Source organism: Carettochelys insculpta, chromosome 4 (genome assembly GCF_033958435.1).
Source record: "Carettochelys insculpta isolate YL-2023 chromosome 4, ASM3395843v1, whole genome shotgun sequence".
Classification (NCBI taxonomy): domain Eukaryota; kingdom Metazoa; phylum Chordata; order Testudines; family Carettochelyidae; genus Carettochelys; species Carettochelys insculpta.
Window position 1 is genome coordinate 27,113,545 of NC_134140.1, and position 6,535 is coordinate 27,120,079.

Genomic DNA, 6,535 nt, shown 5'->3' on the forward strand with positions numbered 1-6,535 from the left:
AGTGATCACGAATTGCATCCTGGCTGGCTGGAGATAATATCTAACATGATCTCAATGGTTTCAGAAACCACCTCTGCAGTAAGAATAATGAGGTGTGATGCCTCCAGAAATAGATGTACCAGCTGTATTGTGTCTATCCTTTCGTCTTTTATCCTGTGCAAGTGTCATGAAATGGTATTAAAAACCTGCAGAAGTGCAGCTTTTTACCAAGCTTCTCTCTTCTTCCAGAATGGGGATTTCTGTGTAGTGATGAGCCTCCAGGCTAGCTCTTCAAATCCTTCCTGATAGATCATGGTGGTGCAAGGTAGAAAGATTTTTTCGGCTGTGTTTTTCTTACATGTTCATATATTAAAGTCTTTTCCTATCATGGGCTGACATGAACGAGTTCTGTCCCGATACAAATACTGGCATACAGCACTAGAATTTAGTCTGGGACTCTGTATTTGGCTTACGGCTGACGTTTCTTTTCAGGAGGTCTGTTGTTTCTTGCCATTTTTTTAAAAAGTGTAATTTTCTTTGTTGCTCTGTACCTTGAGAGCTCTGACAGATAGAAAGGGAGAAAAAATGAATAAGTAGCCTGATGATCTCAAGGGTAAGGCACTCCCAACTGTGGGTAAATAGAGGGAAAAATGGCCACTGAACTGATTCACCTGCATAAACTAGTTTCTCAGATCTCCTGATGGGCAGAAACATCTAAGGGTAATGCACAAAAGAATAAATGGACACAAATCAGATATCAAGGCTGCTTCTACGCTACAAACTTACTTTGAAGTTAACTTCAAAATAAGGGATTATTTTGAAATAGCGAGCAGAATGTTCACACACACTTTTCCTTATTTCGAAGTTAACACACTTTTCCTTACTTCGAAATAAGAGTGGCTGACTTCAAAGTAACTACTTCTTTCCCGGGAACGGAGCCCTACTTCGAAGTTTAACTTTGAAGTAGGTTGTGTGTAGATGTTCTGCACACACTACTTCGAAGTAAGGGGTCCACCAAGGAGGCAGCCCTCCCGGAGGATGGAGACACTCTGGCCAGCCCAGGCGGGGCTCTATGGTTCCTGCCAGCTCCCTTAAAGGAAGCAGCTCCCTGTCAACCCCAGGCAGGAAGCTGACATGGTACCATGGGCAGGGGTAGCACAAGCTCCCACTTGGACTGCCCCTGCTCGATACAGCCGCCAACCTCTGCACCCCCAGTGCACCATGGCAGCATGCCAGGACACTCCTGCCTCCCAAGGGCCCTGGATGATGAGTCTGAGGGCTCACAGTGCCCAGGCAAGGGCCATGCCAGGAGGGGACCCTCCTGATCTGATGGGGAGCTGAAGGACCTTCTTGCTCTGTGGGAGGAGGAGGAGGAGGTCCTTCAGCAACCTGACACCACCACAGGAATGCTGAGGCCTTTGACCAGCTGGCCAGCGGGCTCGCCACCCGAGGCCACCCCAACCGCACTGGCAGCAATGTGTGGATAAAAGTGAAAGAACTGAGGCAGGCATATGTGAAAGCCCAGGACACTGCCAGCCAGTCGGGAGCACGGCCTGTGGACTGCCACCACTGTAGGGAGCTGCACAGGGTCCTGGGCCCAAGGGAGGCAGCCACATTGCTCCAGCCTACATCCCTGCACAGCCACGGATGCAGCTGGCTGGCAGCCTGAATGCTGTGGTTCAGGCCTTGGCCGCCTGCCTCACCCAACCTCCTGCCCCTCACCAGCCCGGCTCACAGCCACCCACCCGGCAGTGGCCCCCCACCATAGCCACCTCTCTGGCAGCTGCTCCCTGCCCCCAAAGGCACCCACTGCACGGCAGACCTGTCTGTGGCTCCTGGCTGGGATGGGTGCACCTGGCTCAACCCCTGTGGCCCCTCCCCACATGCTGCAGAGGCTGAGCCCACAGCATCCTCACCCCACCCCTACCTCCCTGTGGTCCCAGCCCCATCACAGTCCTGCAGGAGGCCCCAGACCTGGGGTGGTAGGAACAGCTATATCTGTCATGGCTCCCGTCCCCACAAGCCCCTGGGTGACTGAGCCTTTTCCCATCCCAGCTCCCCTCCCAGGTCAGTCATCCCACCCAGACCCCCCCAATTTCAGTTTCCCCACCCAGCCCCCTGCCTCCCCTCTGTGGACTGTTCCCCCATTGTAAATAGTTTCACACATTCTATTTTGTTTTGCAGTTACATTGATTTCCCAAAGTAAAGCTTATTGTTCCCACTCTAACCCCACGTCTCTGGTGATTGGTGGGAGAGTGGTGAGGTGGAGAGTGGGGGGGGGTGCACTTGGTGGGGGAACATGAGGCGTGGGGCATGGGCAGACATGTGGGGAAGAGTGTAGCTGGGGTGGGTCAGGGCAGGCCCTGAATAAAGGCCTAGCACAAGGCCTCTGGGACCCTTACCCAATCCCTGTGGGCCTCGTGGCAGGGGGCAGCGGGCAGCTGTTTGTAACTCGCCCCCGGGTCAACAGCCCAGCCCTGGATAAAGGGCTCCCACCGGCCCTCCAAAAGATTGTGGAGGGCACAGCAGGTAATGATCACTGAGGGGATGTTTGGGAGGCTGACATCCAGCTTGGTGAGGAGGCTGCGAAACTTCCCTTCCAGCCTCCCAAACACCCACTGTGCTGTGCCCCTGGCATGGTTAAGGTGGCCATTGAAGGTGTCCTGGGCTGGTATGGTGCTTCTGGTATAGGCTGCATGAGCCACAGGTGAAGTAGGTACGCCTGACCAGGAGGCCCCCTCTCCCCTGCCCAGTAGCCCTCTCCCCAGGGTGAGTCCATGGTGGGGGCTGGACTTACCTCGATCAACACCGGTCCGATGGTGGCCTTGCCAACTCTGAATTGATGGCCAATGGACCGGTGGCTGTCGGGGGTGGCCAGCCTCCATAGTGCAATGGCCGCCTTCTTCTGCACCAGGACCACTGGCCGTATCTGGGTGTCCCGGTGCTGGAGGACTGGGGCAAGCCAGTGGCAGAGATCCTTGAATGTCTGCCAGGTGATTCTGAAGTTCCTCAGCTACAGCTTATTGTCCCAGTCCTCCAGCACCAGCCAGTCCCACCACTCGTTGCTGGTAGTGAAGGCCCACCAGTGACGGATAAGGGGGAGTCTGGGGGAGGGGCAGCAGGGCCGTGGCCAGGGCCTGCAGGCTGGGTCCCATGTGGTTGACCTGGCCACGCCGCTCAAAAAATATGGAGACCAGCATGGCCAGCAGGCTGGCCAGGGTGGAGAGGACATTGTCTTCAGGGAGGGTGTGAGTGGGCATGTTCCCTGGCTCTTCTCCCCAGCAAGTGCTCTGCTGCTGTCCACAGCCTGGCAGATTTGAGCACGTGCAGGGTGGGGGTGTTGAGAGGGGCCCTTTAAGGGATTGGCTGATTGTGAGCCCAGAAGGACTTGTTGGTCATGCGATCCCATGCCTGCATCATTTCCTGGCCCCTTACTTTGAAGTAGGGGCTATTGTGAGTAGACGCTTTACTTTGAAGTAGTGAGTAGCCTACTTCGAAGTGAGGCAGGAAGTTTTTTGTGTAGCTCTCTGCTTTGAATTTGCTTACTTTGAAGTATAACTTTGAAGTAAGCACCTTCAAAGTTATTTTGTCATGTAGAGGTGACCCAAGAGCAGTAACGTTCCAAAACCAATAAGAGAGCACTTCAACATCCCTGGACCTGAAAGATGCCATGCTTGAGCAAAAAAACTTCAAAAACAGATTACAGTCTGCAACTGCAGAGCAGGGATTCGTGCAAACTTGATGCTCTCAGACGCGGTCTGATCAGGTACTGGGAGTGGCAAGGTCACTACAAAAGGAAATGTTCACCCTTTTGATAGTCTCACATTCTCATCAGATGTTGGGAATTGGCAACCTCCACCCTGATTGAATTGGTCTCATCTGCACTGGTCCTATATATGGTAATGTAACACTCCCATCTTTGTAAGTATGTATAAATCCCTGCCAAACTGAAGCATCTGATGAAGTGGGTTCCAGATCACAAAAGCTTATGGCCAAATACATTTGTTAGTCTTTAAGATGCCACAGGACCCCTCTTCGTTTTTGTTGAAGCAGACTAACATGGCTACCTCTCTGAAACTTGCCTTCCCTCATCTATTTGTGAACTAGGTGAACTGCAGCTACAGAGAGACCATGTATCAGAGAGGTAGCCAAGTTAGTCTGTATCTTCAAAAACAACAAGAAGTCCTGTGGAATCTTATAGACTAACAGATATTCTGGAGCATACGTTTTCGTGGGCAGAGAGCTGCTTTGTCAGATACATGCATGTAGGGGTTTCAAACGAAGGTTTAAAGAAGGAGTCTCAGTCAAGGGAAGGGCCAGAGTTGACAAGATCTGTTCAGTCACAGAGGATGTGGCCCATTATCAGCAGTTAATGTGGAGGTGTGAACATCAAGAGCAAAGAAACTGCTTTTGTAACAGGCCAACCACTGCCAGTCTCTGTTCAATCTTTGGTTGATGGTGTCAAATTTGGAAATGAATTGCAGCTCTGACGTTTCTCTTTGTAGTTAGTTTTTGAAGATTTTTTGTTGTAGGAATGCTATTTTTAAATCTGTTACTGAGTGTCCAGGGAGATTGAAGTGTTCTGCTACACGTTTTTGTATGTTACCGTTCCTGGTGTCTGATTTATGTCTATTTAATTTTTGACATAGAGACTGTCCACTTTGGCCAATGTAAACTGCAGTGGGGCATTGCTGGCACATGATGGCATATATTATATTAGTAGATGTGCAGGTGAAAGAGCCCCTGATGTTATGGTTGGTGGGGGTTAGGTCCTGTGATGATACTGCTGGTGTAGATATGTGAGCAGAGTTGGCAGCGAGGTTTGTTGCAGGGATTAGTTCCAGGTTTAGAGTTACTGTGTTATGGTCTATAGTGGCTGGTGAGAATTTGTTGAAGGTCAGCAGGCTGTCTGTAGCCGAGGACAGGCCTGCCTCCCACGGTCTGTGAGGGTGAAGGACTGTTGTCTAGGATGGGGTGCAGATCACTGATGATGCCTGGAGAGGCTTTACCTGGGCGCTGTATGTGAAGGCCAGTGGTGTTCTCTTGTTTTCCTTGTTGGGACTGTTTTGTAGCAGGTGGCTTCTGGGTACCCATCTGGCTCCGTCAATCTGTTTGTTCACTTCCTTAGGTGGGTATTGTAGTCTCAGGAAAGCTGGGTAAAAATCTTGTAGATGTTTGTCTCTGTCTGACTGATCAGAGCAAATGTGGTTGTACCTCAGTGCCTGGCTGTGTACAATCGATCGTGCAGTGTGCCCGGGATGGAGAGCTGGAGGCGCGTAGGTAAGCACAGCGCTCTGTGGGTTTCTGGTATAGGGTGGTATTTATGTGACCATCACTTGTTTGCACAGTAGTGTCCAGGATGTGGATCTCTTGTGTGGAGAGGGCGTGGTTTGCGTAGGCTTTCTACCCTGAATTCCTCTAGTTACACTTTGGGAGTCTTCATTAAAAACTGTACACAAACTCAAAACTGCTTGAGTCATGTTGGAACGGAAGAGAAGTAGGGAAAAGACGTCAATCATCAGGCTGCTATATGCTATTATCCCCTTCACTTCTGTGTTGTTGGGGGAGTCCCAGAGTGAGAGATGATGGAGAGAGAGAACTTTATAATTACCTGTGATGCAATGATGGGGTAGCTTCTTGATAGAGTATAATGAGTTAACAGACTCCTTGTAGCATTACCTTATCATTCATTGAAATACGTAATTACTGTTTTCCCAAGGTGATTCTATGTTTCTTTTCCCCATTAAGTTAGTTCCCCTTGATTCCAACAGTGAGTCAGTGCTTGTGAGCTGGGAATTATATGGTTAGAGGGGTATTTAAGTGATCCCCAAAGTTCTAGGTTGTGGCCTGAACCAGTGATATTTCTCTGTTGAATTATTTGAATTGTAGCAGAGAGGTAGCCACATTGGTCTGTATTCTAACAAAACAAAACGACAGTCATGTAGCACTTTAAAGACTGCTGTTTTGTTTTCTTAGAACACAGACTAATATGGCTACCTCTTTGTTACTATTCAACATGCAAAGCACTACATTTAGCTGTTTGGAATGGAGATCCATCAGCTATGTGAAAAATCATTTTGTTAGTCTTTAAAGAGCTACATGACTGCTGTTTTATTTGAATTGTGTATGTAGCTGCTGACAGCGCCTAGGAGAAAGGCCACGTACATGAGTTGAGAAAATGATCCAGTATAAGTTACTGATTGTGTTTGTATTGGTTGTTTTTTAACTTTGTTGCTTGTTAGTTGAGGTTTTAGATTTGTGGCAACTCTGTAATTGGAGCATAGGAACTGTCATGCTGGAACAGACCTAACATTAATTTAGCCCTTTATTCTGTAGCTGATGTGTCTCATCCTGATCTGTAATAGCAAAGAGGTTAAGTCCTGAACCATAAGGTTTAAATGTGTGTTATAATAAATGGTGATAACTCTGGATAATATTTTTAATCTCTAAAGATACTCAGTCTGTTTCTTTTTTTTTTTTAAATTAAATTCTTGGGTTCAGTATGACTACACTGCATAGCAAACCCAGGCTCAGACTCAAATGTAAGCTCTGCTTC